Genomic DNA, 20,719 nt, shown 5'->3' on the forward strand with positions numbered 1-20,719 from the left:
CTGGATCATATGGTAACTCTATTTTTAGTTTTCTGAGGAACCGCCATACTGTTTTGCATAGTGGCTGTACCAACTTACATTCCCACTGTCAGTGTAAGAGGGTTCCATTTTCTCCACACCCTTTCCAGCATGTTGTTTGTAGACTTCTTAATGATGGCCATTCTGATTGGTGTGAGGTGATACCTTATTGTAGTTTTTATTTGCATTTCTCTAATAACTAGTGATGTTGAGCATCTTTTCATGTGCTTTTTGGTCATGTATATGTCTGCTTTGGAGAAATGTCTACTTAGGTCTTCTGCCCATTTTTTGAATGGGTTTTTTTTGTTGTTATTGAGTTGTATGAGCTGTTTGTGTATTTTGGAAATTATGCCCTTGTTGGTCACATCACTTGCAAATATTTTCTCCCATTCTGTGGGTTGTCTTTTCATTTTGTTTATGGTTTCCTTTGCTATGCTAAGTTTGATTAGATCCCATTTGTTTATTTTTGTTTTTATTTCTATTGCTTTGGGACACTGACCTAAGAAAACATTGGTACAATTTATGTCAGAGAATGTTTTGCCTATGATCTCTTCTAGGAGTTTTATGGTGTCATGTCTTATGTTTAAGTCTTTAAGCCATTTTGAGTTTATTTTTGTGCATGGCGTAAGGGTGTGTTCTAACTTCACTGACTTACATGTGGCTGTCCAACTTTCCCAGCGCCACTTGCTGAAGAGCATAATAGTATATTTTAGATGCATATCATATATTCGTTAGTCATATAAATTCCTCTATTATAAATACAACAGTAAAAAATAATTGTGTATTTTTCCTGTTAGATTTTTTTGCACAGAATAAAGTCCAGTTTTAGAATCACTGGGTAAATGGAAATAAGCATTTTTATGATATAGTTTAGGTTATAACTCATGTTAATTTTGGAAAATTTAAAGATATAAAAAAGCATAAGGTAGAAAAAAATCAGCCATCTTAATGCAGTAACTTAATGATTTACTGCATTTATTTTTTATTTTATTGTGTAATGTTAAGGATCCCTTTATTTTACTTAAAATTTTAAAAATTCTTAATTCTTCATAAATATCACTTTAATAATAGTAATTGGAGGTGGCATTTATACGTTTTTATTATGCCTAATATCCCATGTGGTAATGTCCATTTCTTTAAATTTTGATCAAGTGGTTTTCACAACATAAGAAGACAATGTGTTTTTATATCTTTTACAAAGAAGTTCAAAAATTCATTATACCTCACTTTGGGTAAGATTTTTTAAAAAGCTAGAGCACTCTGCTTCTAATAATTTTATTAACTATTTTAAAATTAAGTTTAATGTCCATAAGTGTATAGCATTGACTTTTCACACCTGTTCAAGAAATAGAACATCACCAGCTCCCCAGGAGCACCTTCATGTCGAGCTCTAGGCATCAGCCATTAGCATAACTTCCAGTACCATAGATTAGTTTCACTTGTTTTTGAGCTTTATCTAAATGGAACCATGACATATTTTCATATAACACATCATTCATGTGAAACTCATACATCTTTTTACAGAAAGCAGTAGTTGGTTCATTTCCATTGGTGTTTGCTACACCTGTAAATATCTATACCAAAATTGGTTTTGAATATTTTTTGCCAATAACTAATGGCCCATAAGAAGTACATGTATAAAAATATGTGAGTAAATTGTCAAACAACTAGAAACAGTAAAGTTTTAACTACCTCAAATGAATACTGAATGAAAAACTAACTGTATGAATATTTATTACGCTCATATTTTCTACACAAACCATTAATTTTTCAATAAGCACCCAAAAACTTTAGAATCTTTTATATTACTAAAATTATATATTTTAAAAAACAAATTGAAAGAAGTATCAGTTCTACCTTTAATGTCATGAGCCCTCACTTTCCAACCTCAATAGCAATGGTGGAAAATGTTAAATGATCTCATCAAGATCTGTCATTTCAAATACTTGTCTAGTTAGGGGGAAAAAAATCACTTACTATTAGGAATTGTCTTAAATAGTAAATGATTCTGAATGTAATAAAATAAGCGTTTATAAAGTTAATCAAACATAGGTAGCTGATGACAATTAACTGAGTTAGTGGACAAGTTAACAATTTATAAAGTACAATATTAATATTTTTATTTGCTTTAATTATGGTAAAGCCGAGATGTAATGACAGTTATGCAAATACATAAAGATCAATCAATAGCTGCTTCCTCAGTAGCTCTGGTTAGGAAGGTGCCTGTAGTGGTGACTGTTGTCTATCCAGCTTCCATGCCACCTCTCTTCCTCTTGTGAAAAATATTCTGATTGCCCATAGAGTCACGCATCTCAAGGGAAGCAATGAAATTACTCAAATATTACAAATAATAAATACACTGTGCACATGATTATAATAAAATGTGTGTGTGTGATTTCAAAGATAGGTATTCTTGAAGTATAAAAGTCAGTATTCCTGACATCATGCTATCTAGAGAATTCATATCATGCTCTGAGATTCCATTAGCAACTGAACCAGCTCTAAACGATGTGGAATTTTCTTGAGGCCAGCCTGTAAAGGGTGTGAGTATGTGAGGAGCATCATGTTCAGTGTTTGAAGATCAAGGCCACACTGTGTTAAATGAGAATTTCTAAGATAAAGTAAGATGGAAAAGAAATGACCAAATACAGAAAAGAAACAAAAATAGTGCTAGTAACAAACTAAAAACAACCTTCTCATTTTAGGTAAATTCGTGGTTTGACAATAATAGACAATTCTGTTCAACTGAACAGAAGGTACAAAAATAAAAAGAATATTTTAATTGAAACTATAAAATGATAGTATGTCTAGGTATATTTAAAATATGTCCATCTTGCTTCAAAATGGAAATTAAAAAGTATAAATACCTAACAAAAAATATATATAACTGAATTTGAAATTCCAATACTGTTTAAATATTAAAATGTATGCCTATACATATACTGTATTTTTACAAAATTATGTTAAGTGAATGACTGAATTGTACAAATATAATTTGACTATAGTGTACTGAAATTTGATAAGGAATCCCAGGACTTATTTCACATTAATTTAAGGAGAAGTGCCCTTTGCAGTCCATCATTAAAGGCATTGATGTCATGGTCCATCTCGGTACCGATGACTGCTTCACCATCAATGACAACCCTTTCACATGTAGTTCCTTCCTAGTGACTAAGATAACAAAGGATGAGAAAAAAGGGGTTGGAATTAGAAAAGGAAATAAACTGGGAAATGCTTTTCCACTCCATATTTCAGTTGCTTTCTTGGGACAAAGGTTTCATCTTGTAGATACAGGCTTGAAGATATTGGAGACAAATAAAAATAAATAACAAAACAATAAAAATTGTTAGAATATTTCCTGACTACATTTGATGTAGTACCTTTGGGCTTATCATTTACACTTGCTATAGATATGAACATTGCTGTTCTAATTTTCAAGGTTTCCTTCAATAAAGAAGCAAATCTTGACAAGTTGCTTTGAGTTAAATTGGGAGAGAAATAGTCTGTAATAATACGCTCTCTAGGTTTAGCCTGGCTCCGTGAAGTTCAATAAAATTTTAATCCTCCTCTCTTTTTCTCCTTCTCTCTTTTTATGCCTCTCTTTCTTGTGGTAGTGTAAAAAGACTGATTCTTTTGACCAAAAAGTAGTCAGTCAATTTAGACATAGACTGAATATCATTAACATCTAAAATACATGCTCTGGTTTCCATTTTATCCATAAATGTATAACCCTAGCACAACCCTAGAGTAAATCAGTGTCTCAATTATTATATCAAATCATAGCAATAAACTAGCTGTGAAAGAAATGGCAATTACCATTTCATTTCCAGAGATGCTTTTTCAATGTTTTTTTGTATGTACAACTTAAAAACATATATTTTCTTAAATATTTATGAGATGGCTTAGTTTGGGGTTGTTTAAATTCTGGCCATAAAAATTTTGTTTTTGTTCTTGTAATGCAAAATCTGATACATGTACCTTTATCTCTCAGTACCAAAATCTTGTTAGCATTCTTTAATCTGGAATGGCTTCTGTATAACCAACATATTAAAAATAATGTGAGTTTTTCTAATGGTAGGGTACACAGAAAAAGAAAAATTTCTTCGTATGCAGAGAGTGTATCTTAATGGTTGTTTAAAGAAACCACACCATGACAGAACATACTGTTAATGTCCTAAGAAAAATAATGAAAGAGTATGTTAAAAACAAGCATTAAACTTGTTAATCACTAAAAACACTTTATACAGATTACAAGGAAGATGTATGTGAGGCTTTTAAACCCTAGGAAACATTTTATTTATAAAACATTAAGCACTATATTTCACCATATTTAAGTGATATTAAGAGAGGATACATATTGATATCTAGAATCTACATGTTTTAGAAGTCTGCTTCCAGTACAGGAGTATATTTGCAATATAATACATTTCCTTTTGGAAAAGATGCCATTTTACCTTTAAATTTGATGAATACATTCTACATAAACTCTCATCATTCTCATTAATGGATGGCTTATTAAGCAGCAGTATTGTTCCTTTCACAAGAAATTATGGTAACATGGCCTATAACACTACCTCAACTGAAGTAAATAGCTTTAATGTCACCCTGTGGTGTAAATATATTCCACTCATGGTGCTGCTTTGTGTCACTACGCTAGAAGAGGAAGTTCTTGTGCATTCAAACAACTTTGTAGGTAATAGAGGACTTGAACATAATAGTTTAACAACTGGTTACTTTAAATATGTGTCAGTAAGTGATTACAAAATAGCTCTGCAGGTATTTTGTTTGAAAACCAAATTTTACAAAGTATGCTTTACAAATATTTGCCCCATTTAGATGGAGAGAAGGATTTTTTGTAGTTTTTATGTTTCTAATTTTTTCATGTTTATGTGTTATAATCAGTTTTTTGGTATGGTGGAATTTATTGAAACAGATGTTTTAATCTCATTACATGTTAACTTATTAACGTGCAATGATATTAAATGTTGTCTTGTTAAATTTTGTGACTTTGGGAAAGTTTCACTGCTTTACTGTTCAGGCTTTTTTTTATGATGATGAGTTGTAGGTATGATAAGATTACTTCACATTGTAAATAAGCAGTACTTAAAAAAAATTTTTATTGAAGTAGAGTTGATTTACAACGTTGTGTTAGTTTCTGGTATACAACAAGGTGATTCAGCTTTATATCTATCTATCTATATACACACACACACACACACACACACACACACACACACACACATATATATACTGTGCTATACAATAGGACCTTGTTACTTATCTATTTTATATATAGTGGTTTATAGCTGCTAATCCAAAACTCCTAATTTAACCCTCCTCCCTTTCCCTTTTGGCAACCATAAGTTTGTTTTCTGTACCTGTGAGCCTGTTTCTGTTTTGTAAATAAGTTCATCTGTAGCATTTTTTTTAGATTCCACATATAAGTGATATCATGTAATATTTGTCTTTCTCTGTGTTCACTTAATATGATAATCTCTAGGTCCATCCATGTTGCTTCAAATGGCATTACTTCATTCTTTTTAATGGCTGAATACTATTCCATTGTATATATGTACATCTTCTTTATCCATTCCTCTGTTGATGGACATTTAGATTGCTTCCATGTCTTGGCTATTGCAAATAGTACTGCTATGAACATTGGGGTACATGTATCTTTTTGAATTGGAGTTTTTTTCAGATATATGCCCAGAAGTGGGATTGCTAGATCGTATGGTAACTCTATTTTTATTTTTTTAAGGAACCTCCATACTGTTTTCCATAGTGGCTGCACAAATTTACATTCCCACCAATGGTGTGGGAGGGTTCCCTTTTCTCCACACCCTCTCCAGCATTTACTATTTGTAGATTTTTAAATGATGGCCCTTCTGACTGGTGTGAAGTGGTACCTCATTGTAGTTTTTATTTGCATTTCTCTACTGATTAGTGATGTTGAGCATCTTTTCACGTGCTTCTTGGCCATCAGTATGTTTGCTTTGGAGAGATGTCTACTTAGGTCTTCTGCCCATTTTTTGATTGGGTTGTTTTTTTGTTGTTGTTATTGAGTTGTATGAGCTGTTTGTTTGTATATTTTGGAAGTTATGCCCTTGTTGGTCACTTGTTTGTAAAGATTTTCTTCCATTCTGTAAGTAGTCTTTTCAGTTTGTTTTGGTTTCCTTTGCTGTGTGAAAGCTTGTAAGTTTGATTAGGTCCCATTTTTTTATTTTTGCTTTTATTTCTATTGCCTTGGGAGACTGACCTAAGAAAACGTTGGTACAATTTATGTCAGAGAATGTTTTGCCTCTGTTCTCTTCTAGGAGTCTTACAGTGTCATGTCTTAGATTTAAGTCTTTAAGCCATTTTGAGTTTACTTTTGTGTATGGTGTGAGGGTTTTTAAAACATGCTCAGTAAATGGTACCTAAAACCATTTCCATATTTTCAAGGTAAAAAGTCTTATTCTTTCTGCTACTCTACTTTAATGTTTCTCCTTTTAGTTATTTCAGTATGAGTTTTAAAATGTTAACTGCGTCATACTGAATCCCATTTCCACTTTAAGTTAAAGAGATAGTTTAGCAAATAAAAATAACTGCAAATCAAAACATGAAACATTTATTTTCATATGCAATTCAACTTGTGTACTATGCAGGTACAGAAAATAAGATGCTTTGTTTGAATTTAGCTTTTCTATTGAGAATTATATAAAGCAGGGATTTGTGTAAATAATATATATTTTGGGCCGGAGTTCTACATTGCCAAAATTGTGGTGTGCTTTCAGATGCTTTGAATGTGTTTGAGGAAAAAAATTAAGTGTAATGCTTATTGAAAAGCAATTGTGTTTATGGCTTACTCAAAACTTAACTACAGCACATCTAAGTTTCTATAATATTAGCATATAAAGTTAATGGTTTTATTTGGAAAAAATCAATTTTAATGTGCCATTTTTATTAAAACAAAGCTTCTCAGACTACACATCTCTAAAAGAGGCATAGAGAAGACAGCAAGCTAGATTCTTTTAATCATAGAACTTTCTCCTTCAGAATCAGCATTAAGACATTGAAGCATATATCCATACTAGAAAGTAAATTTTGAATAAATAATAGAAATACTAACATTGACCTGGGTCCACTTTGCTTTTCTATTTTTTACTATCTGGCTAATTTATACACCTGTCTTGTGAAGACAAATTCTTCAGTACTTCTAGGCTAAGAGTTTAGGGACTCCTGGATTTCAAATATCATGCTCGCTATAAAAATAAATATTTTTGAAAACTTTAGGACTTCTTGCCTTTCCCATTTTCTGAAATATAGTTGACCCTTGAACAACATGGGTATAAACTGAGCTGGTCCATCATAATCGGTCTTTCAAAATATCCAGTTATTCTGCTTTTACTAAAGTTGTGCAATTTCCACCACTATTTATTTCTAGAAAAATTTCATCACCCCAAAAGAAACCTGTACTCATTGGCAGCCCCTCCCTACTGTGCCCCCAACCCCATGCCTTTCTATCTTTATGGATTTGCCTATTCTGGACATTCTATATATATGGAATTATATACTTGGCCTTTTATTGGGCTTCTTTCACTTAGTTTCATGTTTTCAAGGTTCATCCTAGACCCGCTTTATACAGTAATATTCTTAGTTTTGCAATACAGCTCTTACTGGTTCGAGTAATCTTTTGAACCATTTCACCTTTTGGAAAGTTTGGTTTATTGCAACCTTGCCATTTTTGTTTTCCCCAAAGGTAGAAGACAGACATATGTAAGCCATGTCTCTTCAAAATGAAGTGAGTTGAAGTTCTCATCCTTCACTTCCTTCCTCCCCTGATACACTGGTTTTGTGTGATCTGTGAAATACAGGTGATGTCTGGCCCTTGTCTGTCACAGTTGCATGCCAGCAGCCATTACAGGCTGCGTAAAAACTACCTAAAAAGTGATTTTATCATGAGCTGGAAGGTTGGCAGGGCAGGTAAAACCTTTTTCTGTCAGGTAATTCATTGTTCTCACCTTAGAACACAATTTTAAAAGGCCCAAGAGCAATGGAAAATGATCTTAATCTAACACTTTGAGCAGAAGAAAAATGATGAGCTACATTTACCTCCTTCAGAATTTTAATAGATAAATCAATCTCCAAATTTTATATAAATAGTGGAATGCATCAAAGATAAATCAAAGAGCCAGATAAGAGCAGAGTAGGGACTTGAAAATCTCTTCAAGTAGGTACTTGAAGAAGTTACAAGTATCATATTTTAGCATGCACAGGCCGTTTTTAAATCATGCAAACCAATAATGATGACAGGCAAGAATGGATACCCAGAAAAGAACACATACTGAAATATAACTTGTACAGTTGTATAGGTGACCTAGTTCATATCCACCTTTTAAAAATGTGTTGCTAATGGCTGAGAAGATAAAACGATGAAGACCGTGAAATGTAAAATCTTGAAGGTTCAAGTTATTGTTAATAGTGAAGGAACTGAGCTATTCACTTTGATTCTTTATCAGGATTAAATAGGAAGGCAACAGAGATACTTTGACAACTGATTAATTTGAATGTGTGGGCACTGATTCTAAATTTAATTTGTCATATTACACTTGCTGAATAATTAATTAGCTGAGATTCAAAAATAGAAGGACATCCCACCTGTTAGAAAAAGAATCTTGAAATTACACATCAAAACTGACTTAAATGCACATAAAAACAATATTCTACAAGTCAGACATTTCTACATTAGAATCCTGACTTTCCATGTCCTAACTAGGTAACTTTTTATATTAACAAATGATATTTGCTGGGTCTCAAATTCTGCATCTATAAAAAGAAATGGTTAATAGCATTTATTGGAAAATATTGTAAATAATGCGTTAAGGGCCTGGTCCATCACTGGGCATATGATTGGCTCTTAGCAAATAGTAACTTATTATAATACCATCATTTTGTGAATTTTTCCCACCTGATGTTTTTGTAGTCCAATTAATTTAGCCTATTAATTTTTTTTATACTCTAGCTTTTAAAGCTAAGCCTAGTAAAATGGAGAACAGATTACCTAAAATCAGAAAACTGCATATGCACTGAAGTCTTACTCTATCAGTAGAAACTTTTAGAGTATGTTTCAAACGTTCATGTCTTCCATAGAAAACAAACTTATGATTACCAAAGGGGAGAGGGAGTGGGGAGGAAGGGTATGGGATTAACAGATAAGCAACAGGAATTTACTGTACAACACAAGGAACAATATTCAATACCTCATAATTAACTATATAGAAAATAACCTGAAAAAATTATATATATGTATATATATGTAGGTTTGTGTGTATAATAAAACTGAATCACTGATGTATATCTGAAACTAGCACAATACTGTAAATCAACTATACAATGAGGAAAGCTTAAAAAAATGTTTGCGTCTTCAGAGGGCTTTTAAGTTAATTAAGGATAATAGCAATTTTTAGGAAACTAGGATTCACCATTTTTGTTACTCCTTTCCAATTATTCTCATTAATAATTTTCAAGGCCAACATAGGCATGTAAACTCACGTTTTACTCATTGCTTTCAAGTTCATATCTTTATGACATAAAGCCTGTAGGCATATAGAGAAAGAGGTCAATAACCTACACAAAGTCATAAAAATTAATAAAGCCATAAAAACCAGTATTTATGCATGCATGTACTTCATATGACTGAAATAACTATTATGTTAGGAATTGGTAAGTAGCTCAATGAAGCCATAAACTTATCATCCTTGAGTTTATAAATTAGTTTTGACAGAGCAGCTCCTACATCTTTTTTTTTAATCTTGCAAGGGTTTGTCCATTTGATATCTTCACGGTATCCATGTCAGATACCATACTGAAGCAGAGAAAATTTAGCTTATATTGTTACTTGATTAAATTTTAGTATGGGGAGATTGAAGACATTAAGTACAGTTGACATTGGGGATTTTCTGTGAATTGTTCTTATTCTCATATATCATTGTCCAGACATCATAAGTGCCGTTCTACTTGTCTGCAAATATAGAATGAATAATTTCCTAATTTTGAAATATTTATACATACAACACATATTATACATAACTCCATTATTTTCTGTTAGGGAAAAATAAATATTAGGGTGAGAACATTTCTGATCATAACAAAGTGAATCATATCATCTAATATTACCCCTGAGAATTAAAATAACTTTTATCATGGGGAAATATCACAATCATATTTAAAAGATTTAACAGTGAAGGTGGTATTTTGTGCATTGTTACATGTAAAGCTCCTTCTTTCATTAATTACAATCATTCTGATTGTGCTTTGACCTCTAATATGTTAAAACATACAGGTTTTGATTTTCTAAAGAAAACTCATGTAAAATCAAATACTTTAAGAATAGCGATTGTTGGTAGATTTTTAGAAAATCACATATTTTAGTACAATTCTTAAATTTTCATTGCCGTAAATTGGTATTTTGAGTTGTAATATCCTCTCAACCACTAAGACTAAATCTCATAGTCACCTCTCTTTCCTTTAACCCTCATCTTAAAGAACGCACTAAATTATTTTGTAACATTTCCTTATTCCCACCCTACTCCCTAGCCCGTTCAAGATTTCATAAGCCCTTGCCTAGCAGTGGTCTAATTGTTCACTCAAAACCCAACCTTTTACTTTATATATTCTTCATACTGTTTAGTTGTTATCCTAATACACAGTTTAAACCATTGCTCTTTTCCATAATTGTTTAGTGAGCATTAAAAACCAAGTTCCTTAAATTTATATACAGGACCTTCTAGAGTATGTCACTGTATCTTTCCCTCTTTCTTATTTTTATCCCCAGAAATGTCTTATACTTCAGCCAGAGACCAATTTGCCATTCTCTGAAGAGATGTGCATATGGCACTTTCCAAAACTGTGCCTTTTCTAAAACTCTTCCCTTCTTTTCCCTCCTTCACTACCTATTCAAAACCTGTTATCTTCTAAGTTTGAATTCAAATCTTTTTATCATTGCTTCTAGTTCCTTACCGGAATGAATACTTCCATTGCCTATAATCAATTTGAATTATTTGTACATGTAGTACAGTGATAATTTAGTCTGCTTTCTATTAAATTAGGAACTAGCTTCTGTATCTGATTGAAGGCACCTTGACTACAAGGATTATGTCTTGTCTTCTTTCTTCTTCCATGTTTCCAGTCAGAATGGAAACATTCAGAAACATTATCCATACATAATTTGAATGTCAAGCAAATTCAGTATATGTGTTGTAATTACTTTTTATTGTTATTTTATACAATAGAAATTTAATGACAGCTCTCTAATACATTATTGTATTTTGGATTTGGAGTCTTTGTATGAGAAAGAATGGATTTCTAAAATTTGATATATTAGGAAAATATCTGCTGACTGTCAGAATCCTAACACTGGTTACATTTTAAATCTTGACCAGGAACATTATAAATTAGGACCATGGAGAACTGAAAGTATTTAAGTTCTCTTTAGTAAAGAATTTTTTCTTTAAACTCTTATCTAAATTTTAGAAGACACAAAAATGTTCATTTGTGTCTTCAAAAACAGCACTAAAATATGTCATTATTTCTATAGTAGTTTCTATTTTAAAATATATATGCTTATGATATATATTTATAAAATAAAAATGCCACTTTGTAATATTCTCTATGAATGGGTCAACTTGATTGAATTCTTTTTACATGTGACAAAATATTCTTTACTGATGGTATAAATAGATTCAACTGCTTTGTCATTGCAAAGTATTGCACAGGTTTAAAAAGAACAGAAAACTCCAATATCAGAAGTATCCAATAAAACTCCAATATCTACTACTCTCATCTTTATATTGATTTACAGGAAGATATAAAAGTGGACTAAAAGTGGACTAAGTATATATTATAAACTTTTTCATATAATTAATCACTGAACTTCATAAACATACTATATTTCTCTTATTAGAATATTTTAAAAGGTGAGTGGTAAAATTGTGGATTTTATACAACATAGAAAAAAATAAAACAAGTAAATAGTTTTTTTTGCTGAGAAGCTAAGTCACTTAGATTTTATTACTTCTCAAAATCCTAAAGACTGGGAAAATCAACTGGATAACTCAAACTTATCTATTCCTGAAAATATTTGGATTTAATTTTCTAAGTAGCAATAAAAACAAGCACAACTAACTCACAACCACCCAAAACAAGTTACTATAAAAAATCGCTAAATAGGCTGTTCTTAGAATTAAAATAGTAATACTTCCTTGGTATGTAATTCAACAAACTAAGTAGTTTGCTATGAAAAGTATTTTATATGTTTAATAATTTATTTTTATTACTCATATAGAATAGAAAGAATTTCAGTTCTGTAAAATTTCATCAATTTCAATGTTAATTTTTTTAGAACTTGTTATAATTTGTTGTGGGTTGCAATATTTACCTAATTATATAAAAAATGTTATTAGAAAATAAGTCATTGTATATGGTATATTTACAAATCATTAATGTAATGATTTTAAAAGGTGTATAAATTAACATTTATAACATGCTGGGCAATTTTATTTAGGTCATCATTATTCACCTTATAAGAGATGTCATTTGTTGAGTACCTATAATATGCCATATCACATCATTTGTAATCTTCACAACACTGTTGTTAAATAGGTCTAATCAAGGAAGAGTAGTATGAGGCTCTGAAAAGTTGTCCCAGACCACTAATTACATGGTTGAAATAGAATACTTACCGAGGCTAGCTGATTCCAAAGCTGAATGAATAATACAACTTTAAACAAAAAAAAGGATTATTCATAGTCTAGGTCAGTGGCTTCCAAAGCCGACTGTCTCAGATTAAGAAAGGACACCTGAAGAACTATGCTTCCTGGGCCTGCCATCAACATGTTGAATCAAATTTTCAATGACTCAATATTATGGATTTTAAAAATATCTGCCAAGTGACTTTATGAAACTCTAGGTAAAGATGGCAGCCAAGTAGGACAAAGAGCACTGAATCAGAAGGGAAGTCTGTTTTATTTCTATTCTGCTATTTACAATTTTTAGGCAAGTCATAGCATTTAATGATTTGTTTCCCAGCATGCATAGCTCTTGCAGCTGATGGCAGGATGCTGCTAATACTACCAAAATGCTAGAAAACACCCCAAAACCACAAACAGCTCTAAACCACAGCAAAACTGTATTTCTCATTTGCCTATTTAACTAGTGCCTCAAAAACGAATAAGCCTTACCAGCTGCTCTTCATTGTGGGTGTCTCTTAAGTGGTTGTATCTGCGTCATCATTTGCCAACAATAATCCTCATTATGCTCTCTGACTTAGGCTACAGGACCATGTGGCTTTTCCTCTAAACGTCAGACATATATTTTAGAGACATTTTCTCCTAGGATTCAGGCATCGGTCCCTGCAGGCTGAGTCAGAAGGTGATCTAAATGACACATGCTCTTTGGTGCTCAAATTATCCTTTTCCTGACCTTGAGGATTTTTACTAGGTCATACTAAGTACTACAGCTACATTTCTATTAAGAGTGAGTTCTTTCCCAGAGGTTGACTTGGTATTTTCTTTAACTAGATCCCCAAAACAACTAGTCTTGAAAGGCTGTCTCAGAATGATACAATATTATGGTGATCACAATATAGAGTAAGTTCTGAACTGTATGTGCATATATGTATATGCTTATACTACAGCTCATAACAACCTATATTATGATATATATGTATATATACACACACACTTAAGTTTTGTCTATTTCTCATTTATCCCCCATTTATTTTCCAAAAAAAAGTGTGAAGTGGTTACAAATTATCACCATTTTTTGGATGAAATCATAAGACACCCGAGTTAGGTAATTTGCTCAAGATAAAAGAGCTGACATCTGACAGAGCTAAGAATCCAGGCGTATTTATTCCAGAGCTAACACTACAGCAGTGATATTCATATTGTTTGTCTCTCTGTCTGTGCCTTTTGTCTCCTTCCTTATTAAATTGATATGGTCACATAAATGCGATCATTTACATATAAATGAATAAAGCCAAACCCACAAGGGAAAATACATTATTATGCAAATTGTTTAAATATATTAGCCTAAGGCTTTCTTTCCATTTTGGAAGGCTTCTTAGAAAAGGTCACATTGAGTAGAAAGTATAGTCATTCTTCTAATCGATCAGTCATTACGTATAGTACATCCACTCAGTGTTTGGCACTATATTTTCTGGGTTGTTTGTTGAAATAGGGAAATAGCACAGAAAACTAAGACCTTCTTGGTGATCTGAAAGAGCTTTTTATCTAACTAGATAGGCACAGTTTACACAGATTAAAGTTAGAGGGCAAGAAAGTACTAATTTGTGATACACTGTGCACTAGTACGAAAGAAAAGGGAAATTAATTTTAAGCCAGAGGCATCAATAAGGAGATGCGACTTGAGCTCAATATTTAAGGTGATTGGGACTTTAAAATCAGAGAAACGGGATGACGTTTTTCTAGAATATAGTAGAAAATTACATGAAAATGTTTTAATCTAGGATGACGTATATGGAAATAGATAAATTGAATGGATCTGGTGCTAATTTCCAGGCAATTTTCAGTAATATGGAGTGATTCTCGCCCCATGTATATGTTTATTCATTCAGAAATATTGTTGAGTGATAGCATTTGTTCAGGGTCCTGAGCAGGGCATGTTCTTCGCAGCTGCTGAAAGATTTGACTTTTACTTCCTTTTCTAATGGTAATGTCAAACTCTTAAGATAGAAATTATAGATATTATTTTAACTTTTCAACCGTAATAATGCCTACAAATGGCCATAGTAACCTGGATGGAAGGGAGAATCTCAAACATAAACAAATTTAATCCACCTCTACATAATTACAAAGAAATAGCTTAGGAGAAAATAAAATGGTATATATAGATATAAATGTATTATTTTCCATTCTCTGTATATAAGATTTGAAAATTTTTTGATGACAAGCGTACTTACGGAAATTTTTCTCCTGGAAGATTCCGATAATCATTCTCAACTATCTTACAGTGGGAGTCCAGGGGACTACATAGTTTCAGCTGCAATTTTAAGGGAAAAAAGGCAAATTTCTTGTTTCAGTCTTTTAATTACACACAGATCATGCATCTAGAGTAACTGAAAGTTCACTCATCATCTAAATAAGCGACATTATAGAGGCACAGTCTTAATGTTTGTTGGACCAAAGGAAGTCTGCTCTACATACGCGATAGGAAAAAATAATCAAATCAGCGTAATGAAGATGCAGTCTAATAGAATAATCAAGGATTTCACTACTCAACAGTTGATAACCTTGAGTGATAAATATTTGTATAATCCTCAAGCTTAAGGTCTAACATTAGGTCAGTATTACATGTTTTCAAAATTAATATAGTTATTATTTAGATTTCAGATGTCCAAATCACAACGTAATTACAAAATATTTCTATGAAAACGTACAAGGACATTTCAAATTGAGAGAGGAAAAAGTGCGCAAAGCAAGTGGAATAGATTAATTTGAACATGAAGGAAATTTATAGAAAAAGTTACAAGGTTAACAGTGCTCCCCAACAGAAAAGCTTATTTAAAGTTAATTACAAAATAACTTCCATAGAATAAATCCCATAATAAGCCTAGATCTAGAGAACAACAAAAGCACATTATGAAAGACATACACAAATGTATTCACTTCATTCAAATAATTCCCACAACAAATATTTATTGCCCATACTTTGTTGCAACCATTGAGCTAGGTCCTGGGGATAAAAACAAAAACAAAACAGCAAAATAGAATCATATTCTTGAGGCGCTAACAGCAGCCTGTGGAAAACAGATACATGAGCATTATGAAATGATGTACAAGTACAATAATAGAGATATACACAAGATTTGATAAAAATACTAAAAAGAAGTACTTCAAGTTTTTTTAGCAGTGGGTATGGGTATTGGAGTGGGAAGAGGTTGGTGGATGGTAGTTGGGAAAACACCCTGCAGAAATGATTACTAAACTGAGTATAAAAGAATCACTCGATCATGCTGGATGATATTTATGTGCTATAAGAAAGACATTCTAGACAAAGGGAGTGCCATGAGCATTCACATGAAGTGCTATGTATGATTAGGAAATATAATCATTTTGGTGTTTCTATGACACCAATTTGAATTAGAGAACAGGGACAGATGGGAAAATAAAAAGCTATATAAAAGGAAAATTTATGTCAAAATAAATGTAAACTTTATTCAAAAGACAATTATGTTTACTCCAACTGGTCTGACCAACTGGGTACACTACAGTTAAATTCTGACACTAACCACCTGAGTTAGAACTCACAGGTCAAGGGAAAAGTTCTCCGTAAGACTGCTCTCACTTCAGATGTCAGCTGCAAGTCCTGGGGGTATCCTCAGGCTATCCCTCTTCTGAAAACTTAGTTACAAAGATGGGGGTTCCCATGATAGATCTCCTCAGGTTTGATTATTTGTGAATCTTCTTAGGATGATTCACAGCATACAGGAAAGTGCTATACGTAAATTATAGTTTTATTACACAGGATACACATAGGATGGATTCAGGGAGGGAACACAGAGCTTCTGTGCCTTCTCCTCAGGAATCAGGAAGTGTTACCCTCCTGGCACATCAATGTTGTTTACCAGTTAGGAAGTTCTACTGGTTCAGGTGTACAGAGAATTATTTGGGATTTCATCATGTAGGCATGACTGATTAAATCACTGGCCATGTATTTGAACTCAAACTCTAGCCACCCTCCTCTCCCTGGAATTTATGCTAGCTCAAAGTTCCAACCCACTAATCACGTGGTTGCTCTTTTTGATAACCAGCCCCCATCCTGAAGCTATATGAGGGCCTGCCACAAGTGACCTCATGAAGAGGTTTCTACCTTTATCAAAAGTTGACTGATATTGTTTCATCTACACTCCTTTCTTCTTCATCTCGACTCCTTTCTCCTACCTCACATTATTTTGAAGCAAATCCTAGACATCAACCCATTTCATTTGTAAGTATTTTGAAGGGTTTTCAATTTTAATTTGGCTTTACTCTTAGTCACAAACATCATTAAAGGCTACAGCATAAAAATTACTAAGATTTAAATAAAACTACACAGTAGGAAACAAGATCAGATGAACTCTTTAAGTATATGTGAAAATTTAAACATGCCACCTCCAAGTTAAGGCAAAAGTGAAGGGGGGCTATGTTCTTTATACAAGAGTCAAAAGGTTTAGGCATTATCACAAAATGTCAATCCACTTTAGAGTCATCAATGAGCCTAATGTATGTGTTTTTGCACTTTGCACTTGTAAAAGCACATAAAATATTTAATATGTTAGTTCCAATGTATTTTACCAGCTCAGAATACAGGATGTATACAGACTATGTATAGTCTATATCAAAGTAGTAGACAGGGGCCTGTGCAAAGCCTGCAAAAATAGTACTTCAGGTATCTATCTGCTAATTTAAAAACAGAGTTTGCAGTTTTGAAGTGATACAACTCAAGCCACCACAAAATACAAAGGGCTTGAAAATGCATACCCTTTCAAGCAACATTTGTTATTAATAAAAGTTTGATTTAAAAGAGTATAAGTGAAGGCTTTAAGAATTAATCATTTAGAATAAAGTTGTGGTAATTGTTTTCATAATCAAACTTTATCAAGTTTTAGTTACCTTAAACTCTTGGTAAATACCAAGCAGGGTATATTTTGTCTCTAAACCTACCAAGATACATTTTTAAATTCGTGGATCAATTTTTTTCTAATATAATGTAGATTAAATATCGTAACCTTTGGTTAAACAGGCAAAATATTTAAAATAAAATGCTTTGCTAAAAATATTTTCTTATTATATAATATGTCAAAATGACTAAACAATATGGAACAGTCTTAGAGAGATTCTTTAAATTACATATTTAAACCAAACAGATTCCCTAGAAAAGAGAAGTTTGAGGAAGTGTGCTCAGTTTTGTAGGTATTTGTACCAGTCAGAGATGAATTAGAGATTGGCCACTAATAATGATTTATAACAAATTATTATAAAGATTTGTTTGTGCAGTTGTGGGAGTGGTTAAACAGTTCAACTACAGCTGCTGCTTCTGTGTCTGGTGCTGGATTGGAAGTGAAGAGGGCAAGTGTACATAAGAAATATGGACACAGCGTGAGGGAGAGCAAGGGCACACTAGAACTTGTAAGAATGAACTGGAACCTATGAGGATGAGCTGGAAACCACGTTAACCTTTCAACATCTCCAGTTATCCAACTTCAATGATATGGATGACTTGCAGAAGAGGCTAGTGTTATTTGTTGAGGGTATGAATACATACCTGGCCCAAAGGAGCAGGAGAAGGAGATCTAGCAAAAAGTGGAGGATGTGGAAGCCCAGTTACTGCTTCACATCAACAAGGTGAATCAGCAGATTCAAGACACCATGTATGAGCACTAATTTGTCTTATCCTACGCTGACCCCCTGAGCCTCCATCTAGCTGTTGTTCACTCCCACTTTCTAAATTTTACACATAATTTTCTCTTATGGCCAACCTTAGCCCAGAACATAGAGGGAAAGAAATTCTGAGATACTAATTTGACACAGTAGAAGGTTATCCAGGTTCATCTCTTGATAACTTGGAATCCACATGTATCCCTATTAACCACAGATAAGTTCTAAAATCATGCTTCTTTCTAACGTGATTCAACTGTCCCTTGTACAACTGAAAACACACTAACCATCTTCCTAAGAAAATTTACAAAGTTCTTACGTTTGTCTTTGATACTCATTCCTATTTGGGATGAACCACTTTCTCTTTAATGTTCTATAACCTAAATATTGAAATATAAGGTTAGGTATTATTGACATATTTATATTTGTTGATAAGAGAACGGGAAAGGGGGAGGAAAATGCTTAAACTATACACAATGCATCCCTTATTGAAATAAGGATCAAACAATCATAACTATTAAGACCTCAATTCAGCAATTAGTCATGAGGTCACCATTGGTATTTTTTACTCCCTTTTCCCACTACTATTCTGTATTCCCTTTGCCCTCAGCAATTGCCTCAGCTGGTTGTAGTTTCTTGCCTGGTTGAATGAGAAAAACCTTTATTTCGAAAGTGTTTGGGTCCTTAGACATCCTGACTATATCGGGTTGATGTGATTTCCTATGGACATTAAGCACAGGACATTGGAGTATCCACAGGAGCCCCAGAAAGCCATTCTCCTCCTTATACCTTCTTTTCTAGTAGCATCACTTTTTCTCTTTTATACTTAGAACCAGTCACCTCAGCTAGTATATGGACCCCTTTCTTGCTTATTTATTTGTTGTCATGAGTAGCTCAGAGGGGTCATGTGGTAGACTCAATTTTCAATTATTTGAAACCACTGCTGTTTCCCCTGGTGAAAGCTGGGTTTTATTTAATGATACTGAATTTGTGATATAAAAATGCATTTTTTCATGTACAAAAGCAACATTTGTTTAAAGTTCATCCTTTTTGTTATACTTGTCTGGATTGAGTATAATTCTCATCGTAGTACTATAGAATGAATTAAAGTTTTTCATTAACCCTTCCCTCCAATGCACCTTGATAGTTTTAAGATAATCTGTAAATTACTTATTGTTTGGCGGTTTAGCAGAGTTCTTTCCAGAATGTATTTGACTTTAGTCCCTTTAGTTGATCATTAAATTATTTTTCAATTTATCTTTTAAAAAATCTCTTCAGATTTTTCTGCTACATTTTGAGAATGAAACTACTTTAAATACTTGACTGACTGGCTAATTAATTCAGTTCTTCTTACAGTGCCTGTTCCCTCAGTTTTTGATATTATTCTGCAGTTACTCTGGGAAAAGTCCTCATTTGGGATGTGAATTCTTTCAGTCTTTAGGTTCTAAATTTTCGTTGCTACATTTCAACATTAATCATTATGCTTTATTTTCTAAAAACCAAACTTTCTCTTGTTATAGAAATATAGTTCTCTACCACTTGTATGTGCAAAATTAAATGATCACTGTTTTATGTGTTGCATTCCATTTACTTTGTGTTTTTTGAATTGCATTCATTTTTTTGTACAAAAATGTTCAGAAAATAATAACATATATGTATCTCACACAAGAATTACGACAAAATAGTATATTTGCTTTTTTCTAAGATATGAGTAAGGAAACATCACTGATAAAGTTAACATGCCAGTTTTTTATTCCTTTGCTTCCCATTTGCTAGGGTCTTAGTGTTTGTATCCCCCCAAAATGTGTATGTTGAAGTCTATGCCCAATGTGGTGGTATTAGGAGGTGGGGCCTTTGGGAGGTGATTAAGTCTAGAGGGTGGAGCCCTCATGTATGAGATTAATGGCCTAAAAAGAGGCTCCAGAGAGTTCCTTTGCACCTTGTACCAAGACCTTGAAGAAGTCCCCCACTCAACAATGCTGCTGGCACCCTGATCTCAGCCTTCCAGCCTCCAGGACTGTGAGAAATTTCTGTTGTTTATAAGCCACCCAGTCTGCCCACATGAACTAAGACCCATTATAGAATCAAATCTGAAGCAGTTGAATGTACTTAAAGTTGGTATGTTAACATTTTTATCATTCATTACATTAATTTACCCAATAAATATTTTTCTAGTGTCTAATATGTGCCTGACAATGATTTAGACATGTATGCACATCCAGCAGCCTATAAAACAGTTTTTGCTGTCTTGGCACTTACATGTTTATTGCCTCTAATTTTCTTGA

At 32.9% G+C, this 20,719-nt stretch overlaps 1 long non-coding RNA gene across 1 annotated transcript in view; it reads right to left on the bottom strand.

The window, feature by feature from the left end:
- The window catches only part of LOC111176468 (uncharacterized), a 58,794-nt gene that overhangs the window by 12,575 nt on the left and 25,500 nt on the right, over positions 1 to 20,719 (bottom strand). Inside the window, exon 2 of the long non-coding RNA XR_002645052.2 lies at positions 14,978 to 15,057. This is a non-coding gene — a long non-coding RNA (uncharacterized LOC111176468). The remainder of the gene's footprint in view (positions 1 to 14,977; positions 15,058 to 20,719) is intronic.

The sequence above is a fragment of the Delphinapterus leucas genome, chromosome 18 (genome assembly GCF_059928025.1).
Source record: "Delphinapterus leucas isolate spDelLeu-1000000601 "Yukka" chromosome 18, BTC_Dleu_Yukka2, whole genome shotgun sequence".
NCBI lineage: Eukaryota > Metazoa > Chordata > Mammalia > Artiodactyla > Monodontidae > Delphinapterus > Delphinapterus leucas.